We start from the raw sequence: 18,921 nt of genomic DNA on the forward strand, positions 1-18,921 counted from the left end.
ACATTTCTACGATTCCAGGAGTTTCATTTCTAAAGGGATTTTTCTTCTATTTCAGCCATGCCTCTCTAGCACCTGACGTTGTGGAACAAAGGCACGGCTAATATGAAAGGCTCATCTCCCTTCTCTTATCGTACTCTGCACTCTATTTTTCCCCACCTTTTTCGCTCCCTCCTTCACTCACTGGACTCTTTGACTTTGATCTCTTTCCAGGCATTATTCACTTCATTCTGGGATGCTATGTTCCTTAAAAGACAAGAGTTTATCTATTATTTATAATTGTTTACTGTCATATTTTCTAGGCTGTCCGTTCTGCAAAGTCTGAGTGCAAGGAAAGAGCCAAATTGATTGAAATCACAACCCAATATAAGAATTTTGTCGGTTGAGATAAAATTTACCTTGAAGATTCTGACAGCACTGTAATGTTAATCATTGTAGCATCGTGAACAGAATTATTTTTATTCAGGGCATATTTGAAATTACAACAAATTGCACATGCCACAACCACCACATAGTGTTAATTACAAGAAAAAGGTATCTGTGCCACATCTTTCATCGTTCCAATTAAATTAATTTGACAATAGGTGCACTTTTTTAGCATTTCTATTGCTGAATATCTTGGGGATAGCTTGAAAATAAAATATTTGTACTATGAAAAATTGTTTGTGGACTTTTGTAATAATGTCAACGCTACAAAAGCACTATAGGTCACCCCTAATGAAATAAAATTGACAAATAGTTTTCAAATAACATACACTCATGCAGACAAAGCAGTGGCCTAGTAATGCAGCTTTATTATGCCGCCTGCCATCCTGATATCAACTCATGATCTTGCAATTAATTATGTTAATGAACAAAACATTGTTAGTGTACCAGTGGTCCAAAACCACTGTCGTACAACTTGTTTGGGAAGAGCCAGCAGTGTCATTATTGCACCCCTAATGTCACCAAACCGAATTACAAAAATGACAAATAAAATGATGAGTCACATTGTTTACCATAAACCAATCAATGGATGGCTTACTTATACTTATCCCTTCATATTAATCTGGGATGCAGTATAGAAAGAAAAATGAAATATATGTATATATATTGAGGAATGTATTACAGAATATTTTAGATCCTCGTGTAGTACTGGCTTTAAACACTGTTTTGGGATGAATATTTCTTAATCAAGACACAACCAACAAAACAAATCATCCAAAAAATGGTGAAACAAAGCAGGAAAATATGTCCTGCTTCATGTAAATAATAATAATAATTTCAAATTCAAAATAAGGTCAATCGGTTTTTAGACTTAGAGCTAGAAACTGCAAATAAACATTGGAAGCTGTGTACTCTAATAAACCCATAAGAGAGGCTTACTGCATATGATCCCCTAAAAGGGGATTTCAGAAGTCCTGACCTACAATCTGTGGGACCATCCGTTTGCTTTCTCTCAGACACTTGTCTCTAAGCAAAGATTACACACTAATCTAGCAATCTCAGCTGTAATCAGAACACATGTCCACGTTTCCATCGCCATATGGACATGAACTATTCTGAGACTGCCCCTCGATCACTTCTGATCTCCCCGTCATGATTGAAGAACTCAAACCCCAGGGAGATTTTTCTGGCTTAGTCGTGATCAGGTGCTTTCCGGTGATCACTCTACAGAAGCCATCTGAGAAAAGGGCAAACAGACACTCTCGCTAATCAATTTTCAAGGATTAGTAATTGAAAGCGTTAGTGCCAATGATAAATGCATATACACGACCTTTCTCACCTGATCCAGTCCTCTTGGCACTCCATCCGAGTTCAGATTAATAATGGCCAAGCAGATCAATAATCAGAAGGTATGACAGTTTGAGAAGATGTGACTAGGATCTTTAATAAGGTTTCAAAAGGCGTTTTCTTTGCAGAAATGCACTTTAAAAAACCTTTCGGCAAACAGTTCTTTAAAGAAAAAGTCTTATTCTAATAATCTAAAGAACCCTTTTCCGCTATAAAGGCCCTTCTGTGCAAAGGAAAGATTACATGGGTGTTAAAAATTCTTCATGAAATCATTAAAGCAATACAGAACCTTAAAGAAGTGGGAATATTTTTGCTCTTCATTGCGGGTGCTCACTGCACACTGACAGTTCTGCTGCTTCAAAAAACATGGTATGTATTACAAAGAAGCATCAGGAGAGAGCGAGAAGGGAGAAAGAAAGAGAAGAAAACAGACTTCAAGAGTATTACAGAAAGACCCCATTTATTAAAAGGTTGAAATTTTAAAAGTGCCTTTTTATCTCTTCTGTGAGTTCTGGGGAAGAAGTACCAGCTACTACACAAAACCGCTTTCCTCCACTTCTCAGTGCTGTATTTATTTAGTTTTAGTATAATTCCTCTTCCATCTGCCCATATCAGGGGAACAAGAGTCTTCCCAACCAGACCCTGTAATTGCGTCTTTTTCTTTTATTTGTGTATGCCTTGCCGCCGGCAGTGAATTAACATGGCTTAACCATGTTTTGTTTGTAATTAGCAGCGGGCGCAATGAAGTGCTGTAGGGTTTCGCTGCTAGTGGCAGGCGATTACCTGCCCGCTCAAAGTGACTTCCTAAACATCTGTGGGGATTAGAGCAGAGGGGAAGCCATCAAATGGCAAAGCAGATGGCTGTCAAGGGACACTCGGCACTGAAACCAATATTTTGATAGTTTGTTTTAATTTGCCAATCACGTAGGTCCATAAGGGAGTTTAAAAAGAGGTTTTTGCCACTCACCAATCTCAAAGCAAACTACTGTAGAGAAGAAAGAAAATGAACCTCAAAGATGCTCTGGAAAGCCATAAGATACATCAAGTATAAAATCAGACGCGCTTTCATAGCCATTTGGGTCACAATACTGTTATAACTGGTCAATGACAAGTTTTTTTTGTAATTATTATTTTAAGAGACTCGACACAATCACTCTGCAGAGTCTGCAGGGTTTATGAAATCATTTACTGTTCAATGTTGTTTTACATAATGTTGTGGATACATGATACGACTTGGTAGACATCAGTTTTGAAATAATGACCAGTTCTCAGGAGAAAAAAAATAATGTAAAAATATACCAATTAAGGATTCATTCAATTAAATTTGTAATTTAAGTGAAGTTGCGACTGGCCTTTTTTCATGTTGTGACACACAGAATAGAATTTTTATTTAATTTAATTTTTTTAAAAGGCAGATAGGGACAGATTGGTTCTGTCTCTTATTTGTTGATTGAATGGAGGCAGACCTGAATACCAGCTTGATTGTAAGATAAGTAAAAGTCACCAATGAGAATTCTGTCAGTTCGCTGGAAGATCAAGTTAAGACAAATTAACAAAATAATAAAATAATTAAAAATGGGCAGAGATAAACTGTTCAAATAAGATCTATAACGTGCGTTTTAAAACAGACATTTCATTTCATGCAAACATTAATGAGGCTTTTAATGTGGCTCAAAAATAACTAATTACAAAAATAAGAAAACATGCTCTTCAGAGTAAAGGTGTAATGAAATTGCACCTTTAATGTATTTTTACATAGCTTGTCATTGACCTTTATACTACTATGACAATATCAAACTGCAATGAAGCTTGAAAAATGAAAAGCTACTTTTGCAGTGACTCTGCTGACCTTGGTTAAATTTATAAAATGTATAAAGCATTTTTATACAGTTTGCAGTAAGAAGCAGGACTGAGACGGGAGAACAGAGAAAAAGAAAAAGACATGGACAGAGTGAGACAAAAAAGAGATCATATCAGAGATAAAGGGTGTGATGCAGAGCAGTGACATATATGTGGAATGATGTAAAGCTCTTCATTTCACAGATTTTTCTCTTCAAAGTCTGTTGTTTCATTGATTGGCCCCCTGTATTGACTGAAACATTGAGCTGTTACACACAGACTGGTGCAAGGTTTCTCTTTGATATGTACCTGCGATCATAAAAGCAACAAGTATTTGATGAGGTGAGGAGAAGCTTCAAAACTCCTTATTTCTGAGAAGAGTTGAAAGGGAATCAAAATCACCACTGTCTGATTTGAGCCAACTGCCTCACTTGAAACACAGAGAGTCCTGAATTACATGTCAAGAACACCTAAAAACTAAAGAAGAAAACAAAAAACAACATTGCACCGAAACCCTGTTCTCTTGAAAATTAATAACAACCTTTGTTTGTGACTATCTTCATGGTCAGCTAGAGCTTAGCTTGGATATTTGGCTAGCACTTTATTTTACAGTACGTCTTCTTTCCTGGTACATGCACGGTAAATATCTTGTACCTACGGGCAAATGAGTGGTAACACAAGGTACTTACCTGAAGTGTATGCACATCGTAAAAAATAAGAAACACAGCTGTACTTAACGCATACACGCATGTTAATTAGTTTGTACAAGTGTGGGTAAGAATGGTCATCTACAGGTAGTGTGAAAACTAATTAGATACTGTACTTACTAATATATATATATATATATATATATATATATATATATATATATATATATATATATATATATATATATATATATATATATATATTGTGACGAGTCGGCTGCCCCTCCTCTTTATTGTCACCATCACCCCGTCCTTTATTCGCCGCCCTTCACCAGGCTCCCGACGGGGTGGGTGTCGAGAGAGGAGGGGCGTGGTATCGGTCAGGTCTGGCGGCGTGTGACGAGGCACACCTGAAGGGGATTAGCCTTGTCACCGTCGCCGTTAAATACCTGACCGCGTCTCTCCTCGGGAGACCGGTCTCTTCCCCCGTGCATGCACGCTGGTGTCCTCGTGGGTCCAGGAAGGGTGCGCGATGGACCTCACCCCGCCGTCCGAGAAGTGCGTCGTGGGACCCCCGTAGTCCAGGCTGTGAGCACACAGCTCATCCCACTCTGCCGCCGGAGCAAAGAAACGACGGAGACGCCGCGGAAGAAGCCGCCGCCCCTCGCGCCCCGGGCCAGAAAAAGGGGAGCGCGTGCGACCGCCGGACTCCGCCCTTTCCTGGACCCTTCCCCCCTGGAACACGGCCTCAACCTTCACTTTCCCCGCGGCACGACGAGGACACCAGATCCCCCCTTTTATTTGGACACTTTTCCCCTGGACACTTTATTATTTTGTATTATTATTATTTTGTTAATAATAAAAAGCCTCTCCGAGGCCTGACGCCACGCCCACTGTGTCTGTCGTTGGCTCCTCCCGTCACAATATATATATATATACACATAGAGAGAGAGAGAGAGAGAGAGAGAGAGAGAGAGAGAGAGAGAGAGACAGAGACATTACTGTGCATACTTATGATATATTCATGGTAAATGTATAGCACCTATGGAAAATGTGCTGTTATGTGGTAACAAACAAGACACATACTGTGCATATGGTAAATATGTAGGCTGGTACTTGAGTTATTGATAGTAGACGGTACATAGTAAGTATATAGAAATAGAACTGTAAAATAAAGTGCACCATTTTACATGAACATTACACAGGAACTACCAGTTCTTCAAACTCTGCAAGCACTGTTGAAGAAATCAATTTAGCATTAACACGCACTTATTTGTAAGTACTACTTATTCTCCAGATGTATACCAAGTACAGTATGTGTCTACTTTCTTACCACTTCATTAAACATTTTTCATTAGGTGCTGCACATTTACATGAACATACATATCACTAATATGTACAGTAATTTGTCACCATATACGGATACTGTAAGGACGTGCCCGTTTGTACCCACTTGTCTGTAAGTACTAAATATTTACCTTGTAAATACATTAGTAAGTACATTAGTATGCAAATAGTTACTATGCATTCTGTTAAGTACAGCTTTGTTTCTTATTTGTTACCATGTACATAAACTTCGGGTAAGTACCTATCACTCATTTGACTGGTACAAGATACTTACCATGTATGTACCGGGAAGTGATATTGTAAAGAGTTTTCTTCTACTAACTTACTAACTTTTACCTCTACTAACACACATTCAAGATGGCAGTCCAAAAACCCCCTTGCAATTTGTTTCAGTGCGATCGGTTTTTAGTGAACTACCACAAACAAATGTCTGTTGACATCAGATAAGACAGCTAGGACAACTGCCACCCACCTCTTTGGGGGTGTAAATGGGAACGCTAAGACCAGTTCCTGCAGAGAGGAATACTTTTCAGTCAACATGTGGCAGGAAAGTGGAGAGAAATGTCAGTGGCAGAAGTTTTTTCCATTTTTAATCTGCGAGCAAGATAAAAGAGGTTGAGGTTGTGACATTCCCTATACCTTGGCTAATGGAACTTGCCTGGTCATGTCAAAAGAAAAAAAAATAAATACTACATATAATTACTCCTCAATCTAAACACAACTGCAGCACATCTGCTCCACAATCGTTCAGAGAACGTCTAAAGGATGTCTATTCCCCAACAATTCATAGAAACTCTCTTATTAAGATACAAATGAATGCAAGGGTGATAGTTCAACCATCTGGTGTCACGTTCTACTGTATTCGACATAATGCCTGTTATACTGGAAGTGAAAAGCAAATAATGCAGACCTACAACTCTAAGAGTCACTTGCTAGCTATGCAAATTAATTCCATACGAAGGAAGAAGGGTGTGCCAAACAAGGGGTCAAGGTTAGGCCACTGGTAGATGCCGCATCTATACCATCTGGATCCAAAACGCATCTTTATCCACTGACAGCATTTAAAAAAAAGCACTGTATTCTGAATTAATACATTTTCTGCTAGCATATAATTAATGCTGTGATTTTACAGTGGATGTTATCCAGACTGTAAAAGACATTCTGGACTGGTACTTCATTCATTTTTCACGCTTTACTTTCATCGTAGATTCACTCGTCATTGCAATCCAATTACTACATTACTAAAATTTTAATCATCCGTGATGTCACAGACAAAAACAAGCGTGGTTCATATTCAGATTCACATTTGCCGTAAGCCCTGATTGCTCATTATTGTACACAAACTACTGCCTGTTCCAGTTTCGTGTTTTCAATATTGTTTCCATCAATTTGTGCCTTTAAGTATTTATGTAGAAGTTAACTAGTAAGGGTATGGCTTGCATAACAAAATACACAGCATAATGTGCAAAATGTTACATGTAGCCTATATAAATATTGTACATATTGTTTGTTTTTCCTCACTGTTGTCAGTGTTGTGCTTTCTTAGCATTTAGTAGCCTCAGTTGTTTCATCCTTAGTTTCCACCCAGCCACAAAATACATTTTTAATAATTTAATAATACATCCTCATAACCCCTTAAAAACTGTGTTCAAGGACGTCGAAACAGAACTGTCTACTTTCCTACTGGAACGTCACCAAGCACAACCACTGGAGACCCCATCAAAGTTATCACCAACACAATGTGGACGGTAAATAGCTCTAACCAAACCTCACCCGGAGACCCTGGCATAACTTTGTACTGTGGGAATATGATGATCTAATGTACCTTGATGTCATTTTGTTAACATAAGTACTTTACCAAAGAAACATGTCATCTTTGCAAAACACCACTACACATCACTCTGCGAAAGCTACCTCCAGCTAAGTCACTTTTATTTATCCATCCTATACATTCTGTTTTCTTGTTTCCAGTGTACCCGATTTTGCGGTCTCTTAGCAAAAAGAAAAAATCTACTTTGTATGAAACTGAATAAATGTGCATCTTTTTTTTATGATTTACGTCATGCAAACATATACGGCTTTATTTAAGTCTATTGTTGTCTTACCAACTGCTCAGTGGATGAGACTGAATACTTACTATATATCTCCTAAAAAAGCACTTCTGACACATATGTCAGCTTTATATTTAAGTATGCCATTAATTATATTTGCAGTTATTCTAACTACTTTTTCGCTAATCGGGTGACATTAACTACCTGAAATCAGATGGGATTCATTATGATTCGAAATGAGCTCATGTAAACATAACTAGTGATGATTATTTTACGGGTGGGGTTAGGGGGTGAACCTGTGCTTATTTTTTTTTTTCTAAAAATACTTTTTGTGCTTTGCACATTGTTGTGTATTTGTATATCTTGGGGTAATATAGTGCAGTGCATGCTTTACAAAAACACCTTACACCAAAACTAAAACGCATTACATATTCATCTGGAAAAGAACATCCATACAACAGGTGGCGCTAATGAACAAATGAAAAACAGATGTGGTCTGCCATTCAGTGATTATAGTATAATAGCATAACTATGTCTCTATGACCACAACTATGACTCTTTAACGTCTTTGGAAGCTGTTCTACAAGATAAATCATCAATACATTTACCTAATTTCTTAAAAGTGGTCAAAAACAGCAGCAATGTGTCAGACATTTGCTCTGTGTCGCGTGAGCCCTCCCTCTCGTGACCCAGTTTCTGTCTTCCTGTGAATGTTTTATTTGTTCCCAGTCGTCTTCCCCAGGTGTGTTGAGTTATTCCTTCCTCATGTGCTGTATTTAAAGTGTGCTTTGCCCTGTGTTCTCGGTCCTGTTCACTTGTTACGTATGTGCATGCTCCAGAGTTCAAAGGTCTGAATTAAAGGCTTTGTGAACTGCTACAGCGCAACAATGACTGTCTGAGTTCAAGATGCTCCAGTTCATTAGTTTCTAAAATGAAAACGCGATGCCCCCTCATGTCTTCACTGCCGTTTTTACTAATTGTTATTCCATAAGTTTGAGACTCTTATTTATTAATAGATGCAAATAAACAGAACTCCTTCCAATTTATTTTTAAATAATAATCACTTTTATTAAACTCTCTTGGATTGATCTCATGCTGTGAAAACTCACACACAGCTTAATTAAGTGACATATGACTAAACCTCACAAAATAATTGGTGTCACATTTGCAAAAAACTACATACACCCAGGTATGCTAAACGGCTTTGCTGTTCAGCACTAGTTGATTCATCACAAACTAATTGCTCTTAAAATTTGCTCTTACCATTTACACTTGGCCTTCAAAGCAACTATAGAAATTCTCTCACAATAGAAGTCGGGTAACTGATATATAATTGCCATCATTTTGAAAAAGAGGCTTGTAATCATCACACGTTCACTAAACCTTAATAATGCAAAACAAGAGCTGGAAAGATGAGCATTTCAACTGAGCAATTGAATTTATAAATCTAAAGTATTGCCATGGTTAGATGAGAACTTGTCAAATTACATACATCCATACAAACCCTTATTCACTCTCTGTAACTCTATAGTTCCTCATCTCAGCAAGAGAGAGAGAGCAAGAGACAGTGAGACTGGCAGGATCTCAGTAGAGGGAATAATCAAGGGCCATCAAATGCTCAGAGATGAAAGGCCAAGAAATGCGGGGATAGGCGGAAAGAAAAAAATCCTTTGACAGAGAAAGCAAGGGAAATCATGTCGTGTCGCCCTGCCAGCATAATGGTATGGGTGTGCAACTCATCAGTCTCACTGGAGATCTCCAATGGAAATTTCTTCAGGAGGAGACAATCAATAAAGGCAATATGATATTTGATTTGTTTGGCATCAATCACTGTCCAGAACTGTAGTACATAAACCATGCAGAAGAGTAAACTGGAACCCATTGAAAAGATAAGCGCATAGCTGATGGGTTAGGAGTTCAGATCTAGACAATGCAACTCAAATAACTGGATGGAGATTCTGGTTGACCATGAAATGATCCAGAAAATTTGATGAAATGCATGAAAACAGTACGGACTGCAAAAGACAAAAAAAGTGCTAAAAGGCAAGTGGAAAAAGGGAAGTCAGAATATTGACAATATTTTTGTTGTGAATGAAAGATGTTTTATGGTTGTTGTTGTTGTTGGTTTTTTTTTTCTTTTTTCTCAGTACGAACACTTACCACACAGCAGAGTCTGTCATTTCAAGCTTCTGTTCTGTCGATTTCTTCTGGAAGGATATGTTCTCAACTCTAGTATGCACTGGGTGGGCCACCATTAGTACCGGTATCCAATGTCTTCTGCATTTCTCAAAAAAGTACATCTATAAGATCTGACCTGCATTTAAATTAACAAATGTTATAGAATAATGCACATGGTAGACTTGGGCTCAATGATATCATGTTTAAAACTGACATTCAAGCAGGAAACTATGCCCACAACAAACTTACCCCTACACTTGTAGTTCTAAATCAGAAATAAGTACATGAGTTTCATCATACATCAAGAAATATGATGAAAAGCACAAACTTTAAGTTATAGCAGCTAAGAAATTTAATGTCTGCAGTGTACTACTGCCAACCGTGCCAAGATAACAATGCCTTATTTTTAGCCTGATGAACATGATCCCGTACACAGTCCAAATGATGTGTGAAAACTTACTTATGAAAACAGAAATAATTAGCCTACAGCTCCCTGTAAATGTCATAATATAATAGTTGTCAATACTTAAAGTAAATAAAGGACAGACAGCATAATAGAAAGATAATTAAGCAAAAACAAATCATTCAACAAACAACAAATTATTTCGTTATAAGAAATAGGAAACTATATCTCCTATGTAAGAAAAACAAAAGAACAAACCAGATAAACAAAAACAAAACTGATACAGCCCGCCTACCTGAGGGAGCTTTACGAACTTTTACCTAGCCGTCGCGTTCTCGTTCACAACACCTGAGGATGGATTTGAAAAGCCTCACAAACGTTTCCGGGAACTTTGAAAGCAAACCGTGCTATTCCTACATAGCTTCGAATATTTTTAACACGGATTTATTACACGCGGAGGGGAACTTCGTGACGCAGTACTGTACGTGCGATGCCACTTCGAGAATCGGTTCTTTAGAACAATCGGATTAAAAAAGAATCAACTAGATTCTTTGTCCTTACGCAGCCTAACGCAGCATTCAGATGTTGCCATAATCTGCGCGTGATCATTATCATTGCCACTTCCTTCTGTTTCTTTACCACAACACGTTAACCGACTCTCTCTAGGCCTGGAACATTAGTGCCATGTTCGAAAGAGTTGATCCGGGACCACGGATTCAGTTGATTTGCTTCCTGCTTCCTGCTCAGTTCGAACAGATTCAATTCGACTGATGAACGAATCTGTTTATAATTTACTGGCTCCACTCTGTTTCTTTATTCAAAACTGATCTAGAACAATTAAAGCTAGGCTAACTGTTTTGTCTCATTAAATTTACATAGTTTTTTCCTATATTCATAACTCTACCTTAACGGTTCAATCGATTCAAAAAAAAAAAAAAAGAAAAGTTGATCTGAATGCTGTCCTTTGATTAGGATGGCAGATAAATATATTTTTCTGCATTATCGCTAGTAGCTATGTAACACGATCATTTAAGCTTCAGCAAATGTCTATGACCTCTCATATTTTTAGGTGTGAAGTGAATCTGCTGCTCAGTGAACAAGAAATGCTATCCTGAATTGTAAAATTCACCCATTTAAAATAAAAATAAATAAATAGAAAGTAAACATTTTAACCACTGTGTGATATCCAAATCTTATCACTGAGAAGACACTTGCATTCATTTCTCAGGATGATTTCATCAGGATTCATCTATAGGTAACTCACTCTTCAATTGGTACATCATCAACCTCCAGTGGGCTCGGCGGAGATTGATTTATGATATGTTTGCAAGGGGAGCTGCAGAGAGTCTCCTGCCACAGTTGATAATGACGGTATCTGTAGCCTGTAGCGCCAGGCACAGTAATCTCTTATTCAAAACACAGAGAGAGCAATGTGGCCTCGGCTCTTGAAAACTGAGAAAGCTATTTACAGCTCAAGGTAGATAGTGTATCAGCTAGCACATAATAAATGACCTGCTCAGTGAATATGATCGCATTAGAATATATTCCTCCTTCATAAACCTGTGACAGAGAACTGCCGAAAAACACAGGTGCAATTTAGGCAATGCAGTGTTCAGTGCGACAATCGTTAGTGATTTAATTAGATGAAATAAGTGATGAATGAATGATTGGTAGTAATGAACTTGCTGTCTGCTTCTTGGAATCACAGGTGCTATCAGCTCGTGGCATGGCGTTATATAAACACACAGATCTATGAATGGGCTGGCGTCCGGATACCTTAATATCAACCATTTCTAGGGAAATATATATATATATATAAGCATTAAATCAATCAATCCTGTTTTCTTAATGCACATTACTGGCTTTATTATGCATGTGAATTTGTTTATAATTTTTTGGCCTTGTAATCTTTAATTAAAATGTCAACTTGCTCTGACTGTAATACAATATAGTTTTCTCAGTTGACATATGCAAGGCTATTTCTTTGTGAAATATACTAGAAATTTTTGAGTGAAGATTATTTCTTCTTGTTATAATATGCATTAGCGAATCAACCAGGCACGTTTGGTCGATGCTGAATTCATATGGACTTTAATACTGTGCAATATGTCAGGTAAAATAAGACGGTGTCTCTCAGCTGGCATATCATGTGTTTAACCTCACCGTGGTGTGGTACCACATCTCTTTATGCATTAGTCAACATCTACCATGTACTGCTGAGTCTCTCCTTCGCTCAAATGCTCTTCCAATTTGTGCTGAGATTGTGAATATGCACATCAATCAGCTTATAGTTTGAAGTCTATGCTCATCCCAAAGCTAGATCCACCGATTAAAATTAAAGACTGATAAATAAATAAGAAGCTGAAGAAAGTAATTTCCACAGTGCATCAGATGTGTAAACATCTTAAAGAAGAAACTTGGAAACGCGTCATCTCACAGACACATCTTTGAAGGTTTGTAAGACTGACAGACGGAAGTCTGTGCAGACAGATTCGCTTTGAAGAACTACTGAGAATTATTTCTCATGAACGTAGGCTGTGAACATGAAACAAAATACAAAAAAAGCTATTTTTAATTATACAAATAATATTAAACGTACATTGTTCTGCATATTTGCATCTTTTTGTACCATATTTTGAAATTTAGTGTTATTTTTTTTCTGCAATTACACAAAATATTTGAAAATGAAACATTCCTATTATAGCATCTCCTAATAGAGTAACCCTTTGTGTTGTCATTATGAAACCAATGCCTAAACACACGATTTGCCTTTACACCAACAACACAAATTACACGAGTCTCAAGTCTGAGTGACAAACCAAATTGTAGCTTCAAGGCAACAATTTGGAAATGACACCACCTGCACTCCATCGGTTATTTATTTGCAGTTTTATTTTCACTCCAACAGGCAAATATGTTATTTTCAAGTATCCTGTTTTCCCATATTTGCACCTCATTTTTATGCCTCTGTGAAGACAGATTTCCAGTGTTGATGCTGTAGTGTTCCAACCATTCTCTGTTGTTGTGCTCTGTTAATTAAACACATTTTAATTATACTGTTATGCTGTTTCAGAGCAATCATTTTTAGAGTGGTTGCCATGGCCAGTCAGTCAATCGCACGGCGCAGTCGGATGAAGACTAGAAAGTTAAACACACGTCAGGCAATAAAGGCAGCACAGAGAGGCCTATTATCCCTATTTCTCTTCACTCTCTCCACAAGCGTCTTCAGGACAGCAAGGGTATCGCCCGCAGCGAATGCTGTCACATGCTCAAACAGCAGCTCCTTAACTTCCACTAATAACCAAAGTCAAGGGAAACACTTTGCTGTTCTTGTCTAGAGTTTCATCTGAGATACTGTGGCTATAAAAGGATAGTGCGACTCAGCCAATGTGTTAGAAATGGATAAGAATATGATAAACCTGATACGACAGGCCAATAAAACAAAGGCATATTTTTCATTTGATTGTAATTCAGGAGAAGGGATAACATTAATCATCATGCACCCATAATGCTGTTGGAGGCAGAACACAGATCTTACATGTCAGTATTAGTTTGATTGTCTCCAAGGATTTTTTTCTTTTCTTTACTCCTTAAGTAAGGTAAATGATTTATTAAAAATTTTAAAAGCAAGCAATTCCTGTTTTCAGGCATTGTTGGAAATGAACTGCTTATATGTCACATTTTTCCAAAAGTGCTACACACATCTACATTTAAACTCAATTGAGAGAGACTGTACATTCTTAAAAATAAAGGTTCTTTAGAGGCGTATGTTCCATGAAGAGCCTTAAAAAGCAATAGTTCACCCAAAAATGAAAATTACAGCATGTTTTACTCACCCCCAAGCAATCCTAGGTGTATATGACTTTCTTCTTTCAACGCAGTCAGTTTTTTTAAAACGTATCCTGGCTCTTTCAAGCTTCGTAATGCTGGTGGATAGCGGCCATTATTTTTATACTAACCTATACACCTCCTGGGGCTTATCACATGTCCTCTGAAGCAGATCGATGGGTTTCGGGTGAACTATTCCTTTAACATCAAGGGAACCTTTACATTGATTCAACAAAAGGTTCTTTTTAGATTAAACATTTATAATGTCATCATAAAACAGCTGATGCCATGCCAAAACGAATAGTTTGCCTTTCACTAGTGACACAGCTCTAGTCTCAAGTTTGACTGACGCACCAAATTTTAGCTTCTATGCACCAGTTTAGAAATAACATCAGCTGCACTTCATTAGTTATTAATTTGAAGTTTATTAATTAAACCCCAATAGGCAAAAAATATAATGCAAATGTTCTTCTGATTTTTTTAAATATACTTCATACGAAAACTTCTTTAAAATACTGTTACCTGGAAGGTTCTTGGGGGAACCCAATATAATTCCTTTATGATATTGCTGCAAAAAACTCCTTTTGAAACCTTTATTAAAGTCTAGTGTGGGTAGACTTGTTCAATGTTTTTCTACCAGCTTGGATGTAAATCTTTCCAATTATCTAAGAACATGACGACAGTGCAGGTCATTTCTATTCACAGGGATCTGCATGGGTCAGAGCTGAGCTGTGGGACATGAGTAGAGGTGGAAGAGGATACAAATGAAGCTTTAATGAACTAATTGATAAACAGTAGATGGCTGACCGGATATCTCCCATTTATTCTATAAATGACATTGAACCATGATGGGGTGCAGCGAAAGTCCCTTACAGCACATGTCAGCTACTCATTTAAGGCGAAATGAACATTTATAAGACAGGGGCATTAGAGAGGACATAAATTGTTTGGCTTCATCTGGTTTTGGACACACAGAATCTGAGGGTGACTTTCTCTGGTGAATATGTATTATGAGTTATTAGGCAATTAGCTAAGCACTGAAGGCATTAGCATTCAGGAGTCCTCACCCCTGTCAGACTCCCAAGCTCCCTCAGCCTCTCCTCGCTGCCACCCTGCTGCTGTTCCGAGCCTCAACCACAGCCTGAGGCCATCATTACCCATGCCACCCCAAAGCAGCCACTGACAAGCCTGTTTGAGGTGCTGCGATTTCTGTTCCCCCACAGTGCTCCGTTAACATCAGCTAGCTGCTTCTTTCTGAATAGCAGGGTTCCTCTCCTTCTTCTCTACGAGAACTTGCTGTCAGTCACTGCTTCTTCACTGACCTCATCATTATCAACCAAGACTGCAATCTTTCTCAGATTTTCCCATCCAATAATCAATCTGTATTTAAATCTAATTTATTTAAGAAGCCACTACTCCAGTCTCCAGTGTCAGAAATATTTCTTATACTCTAATGTAAGTTGATTCTGGGGAAACAATAAATGTTTTATTATTTATTTATTTATTTATTTTTACTATTAGTTTTTCCGATATCTTTGGTAATGTTCAAAAGAACAGCATTTATTTAAAATATAATGTTTTGTTACAAATAATATAATATAATATAATATATATTTACAATGTGTTAATTTCATATGAAATTAAAATATATTAATATATTTACTCATATATCACTCAAGTCTTAATGATACAAAAAAGTTTAATCTAAATTTATTTGGAGTATTGCTTGGCACATAACATTAAGCCTAAAATGCATTTTACCGTCACTATTGATGGGGATTGTACGATCTTTGAATAATATCACTCTTGCAATGTGAGATATTTAAAGTGTACCTGATGTATACTTGCATAGCTCCACAATCTTATATATATCTTACATTAAATATATAAATACACACATAGTATATTTATTTTTCAAGTGATTGAAATCATATTCAACCGGAGTGATTCTAGCAGTGAAAATCCCTCAGTGCTGTAGATATTTCTCATTAACACAAAAAAATCCTTTCAGCAAATGTCACATCACTGGCTCCATAGATTCTCATTCTCTTTCTCAGCAAACAAACTTGGCACACATGGAGTGTGTCTCATCAGCAGATTACATGTGAAAGCCTGCTTCTGATCTGTAAACTGTGTCAAAACAAATGATTTAACTGTTCTTGATTGAACTATTTATTTCATGTAGGTCTATATGTTTCTCAAATAGGCAAATCTGGTGGATCAAACGGGTACAAGTCTGCGTCTCTGAGAAACAACACAGCTTGTCCCGGCACGATGCTTGAAATAAGCATAATTTCCATGGGATAAAAAGAGGTGTGATTTGCATGCACCGGAAAAACAATTTCAGTGCTCAGCCACCATTAGCGACACAGCTCATCATTAAGTAGGGGGCAGAATCTACATTGGCACTCCAAGGATTGTGAGTGAAATGCGCTGAGACATTTTTTTTTTATGATGCAGGCTTGAAGCAAACTCCTCAGTGTGCCTGTGCCAGCAGTCCCTATCCAATGTGATCAAAGCAGGGCCCAACTCTCAATCCCCACAGTCTCTTTAAAGGATTGCGCACAAAGACAACGGTGAACACATTCCATGAGCAGTTATATGCAAACTTTCCCCTACACACAAAAACACACACTCAGCCTCCAAGGTACCCAACCAGTTAATTACTTCAAACACTGTGACAGCCATCAAGATGCATTCACAAACATAAAGCAACTTCTTCACCAAAACTCAACCACCCAAGCAGGGTTGCCAAGTCTGCAGTTTTCCTCAGACTTTGAAAGTGCTAGAGAACAATGTCTTTTGGAGAAGAAGGCTTTCTAAACTTGTGAGTGTTTTTACACTGGTGAATATTTCTCAATAGTGTAGTGAAAATGATGCCCTTTACCTGACCTAGCCGTTAAACACAGCTGTCACTGAGAAAGGTGCCTTAGCCTCACAAAGCCATTTCCCAATCAGAGGGCTTTTATCAACCACTTTACCTGATAAAATAATGAAGGTCCATTCCTAACCCCAATCCTAAACCTAGCTAGCCCCCAGTGGCTTAGAGCAAATTGGGTAACAGATTGCCCACAGATTGGTAAATTCCCTTAATTGATTGGGCAACACAGTGTACTGCAGAGACCTAGGCTGCATTCCACTCCACTTTTAGACACGCACTCGTGAATTTCCCTAAGCACTTCCCCCTCTGGGAAGCAAGTCTGCTTCATATGCACACTTCAGGCCACTCTGTAGACCGCAATTCTACGCTATTATGATATCTTCGCAGATCGTGTTTAATTTATCCCCACCCCAAACAACTGTATAATATATACATTTTGATTTACTTTTTATAGCTAACCATAGCTATAGACAAGTAGAATGCTGCACCAAACAATTTCGCTAGGGGAAAAATTTAAACAATAAACCATCTTTATAGCAGATTCTATGTGATCAAGGGGTTAGGTCGTTTCAATTCAGCCTATTGCAAAGGTGCTGCCAGAAGTGTGCACTCATTGAACATAACCAGTGACGTACATCTGAGTGAACAATATGGAGGGAAGTTTGCAAGTGAAGGGCATAAGAAAAAAAAGACTGGAACGCAGCCCTATACTTTACCTTACTGTCATGTGAGCATTATAGTCCTGCAAATACAACTGTAGGCACTGGTTGATTGTTTTCACTTTTGGGTTTAAGGTTTGACGTGTTAAATTATGTTTAATTCAAATCCTTTAATGAAATACTTTCTTATATACCAATTATAAAACTAGATGCTAGATGTTCACTTTTGTGAGGGTAAGGCACTGTTAGGGAAACTTTGAGCTCCTTTATAAAAAACAGGCTTGCTGTGTCTGAACATTCCTTCTTCTACACTATAGAAGTAAAGTTAGAAGTAAAGTAAACAAAGTATGCCAAAACAGTAGTATAGCCTGGACTAAAAGCAAAATACAGTTTAATTAGTGTAGTATACGTAATAGTAGTATACGTGAAATAATGCAAATCATTTGAGAAACAGTAGATGGAGGACTTACTACTTCTGATTCTGTATTGCGCATTTGATGGACACTTTATCATCCCATAAGGTCACAGATGAGCATTTATGAATGGTAGTGAAGCAATGCAACTGATGCTGGTAGGTTACATGACAGTAGCAATGAAAGATGTAGTACATCTGATTTTCATTCATACCACTCTTATTCATACTAAACAGAATTAGTGTAGTAATTTACTAGATTTCAGATGCATCAACTGTGCCTTTGACACTACTGAAACTGTGTGTGCAGTGGTCTCAGACTCAATTCCCAGAGAGTTTAGCACCAACCACCTCCAACTCACACCTGCTTGGAGTTTCCTAGTGATCCTGAAGAGCCAGTTCAGCTGGATCAGGTGTTTGATTAGGGTTGGAGCTAAACTGTTCAGAGCTGTGGCCCAATGGTTTAAGGCATATAACTGAGTGAAAACATTTTATTTAAGGTATGGGGGTGGCATATTTTGAGTTTTGACATTTGGGTTATTGTCAATGGACTGGTTTGGGGTTATTTTTGAGTGGCCATTGCACTGATTTTGTTATGCAGTATTGGCAGCCCTGCAACCAGGTAATCTGCCCGCCAACCTTCCCAGTGTCACACTCTCATCCTCTTGAGCCTTGGGGAATTCAGCTACTTGTCAACTTGTATACCCCAGTAATGAGACAATCAGTTTCTAATTGAACTATTTGCGTCTCAGCAATTATTACACCAATTAGTCTCCTTCGAAACACTTCCAGCAAATATTCCACATCTATACCTACATCCCACTTTTAATTAAGACCTTGTTGGGTGCTATCAAGCTTTCTTCACATTAATCTGTCTGCATTACCATGTTTAACAAGAGTTTCGTG

At 37.8% G+C, this 18,921-nt stretch overlaps 1 long non-coding RNA gene across 1 annotated transcript in view; it reads right to left on the reverse strand.

Annotated features, from left to right (window-relative positions):
• Window positions 1-10,719, reverse strand: part of LOC122349621 — a 36,710-nt gene extending 25,991 nt beyond the window's left edge. The window contains exons 1-2 of the long non-coding RNA XR_006251473.1: window positions 10,531-10,719; window positions 9,815-9,968 (exon numbers count right to left, since the gene is read on the reverse strand). This is a non-coding gene — a long non-coding RNA (uncharacterized LOC122349621). The remainder of the gene's footprint in view (window positions 1-9,814; window positions 9,969-10,530) is intronic.
• Between the last annotated feature and the right edge of the window lie 8,202 nt (window positions 10,720-18,921).

This window comes from Puntigrus tetrazona, chromosome 7, assembly GCF_018831695.1.
Source record: "Puntigrus tetrazona isolate hp1 chromosome 7, ASM1883169v1, whole genome shotgun sequence".
Taxonomy (NCBI): Eukaryota; Metazoa; Chordata; class Actinopteri; order Cypriniformes; family Cyprinidae; genus Puntigrus; species Puntigrus tetrazona.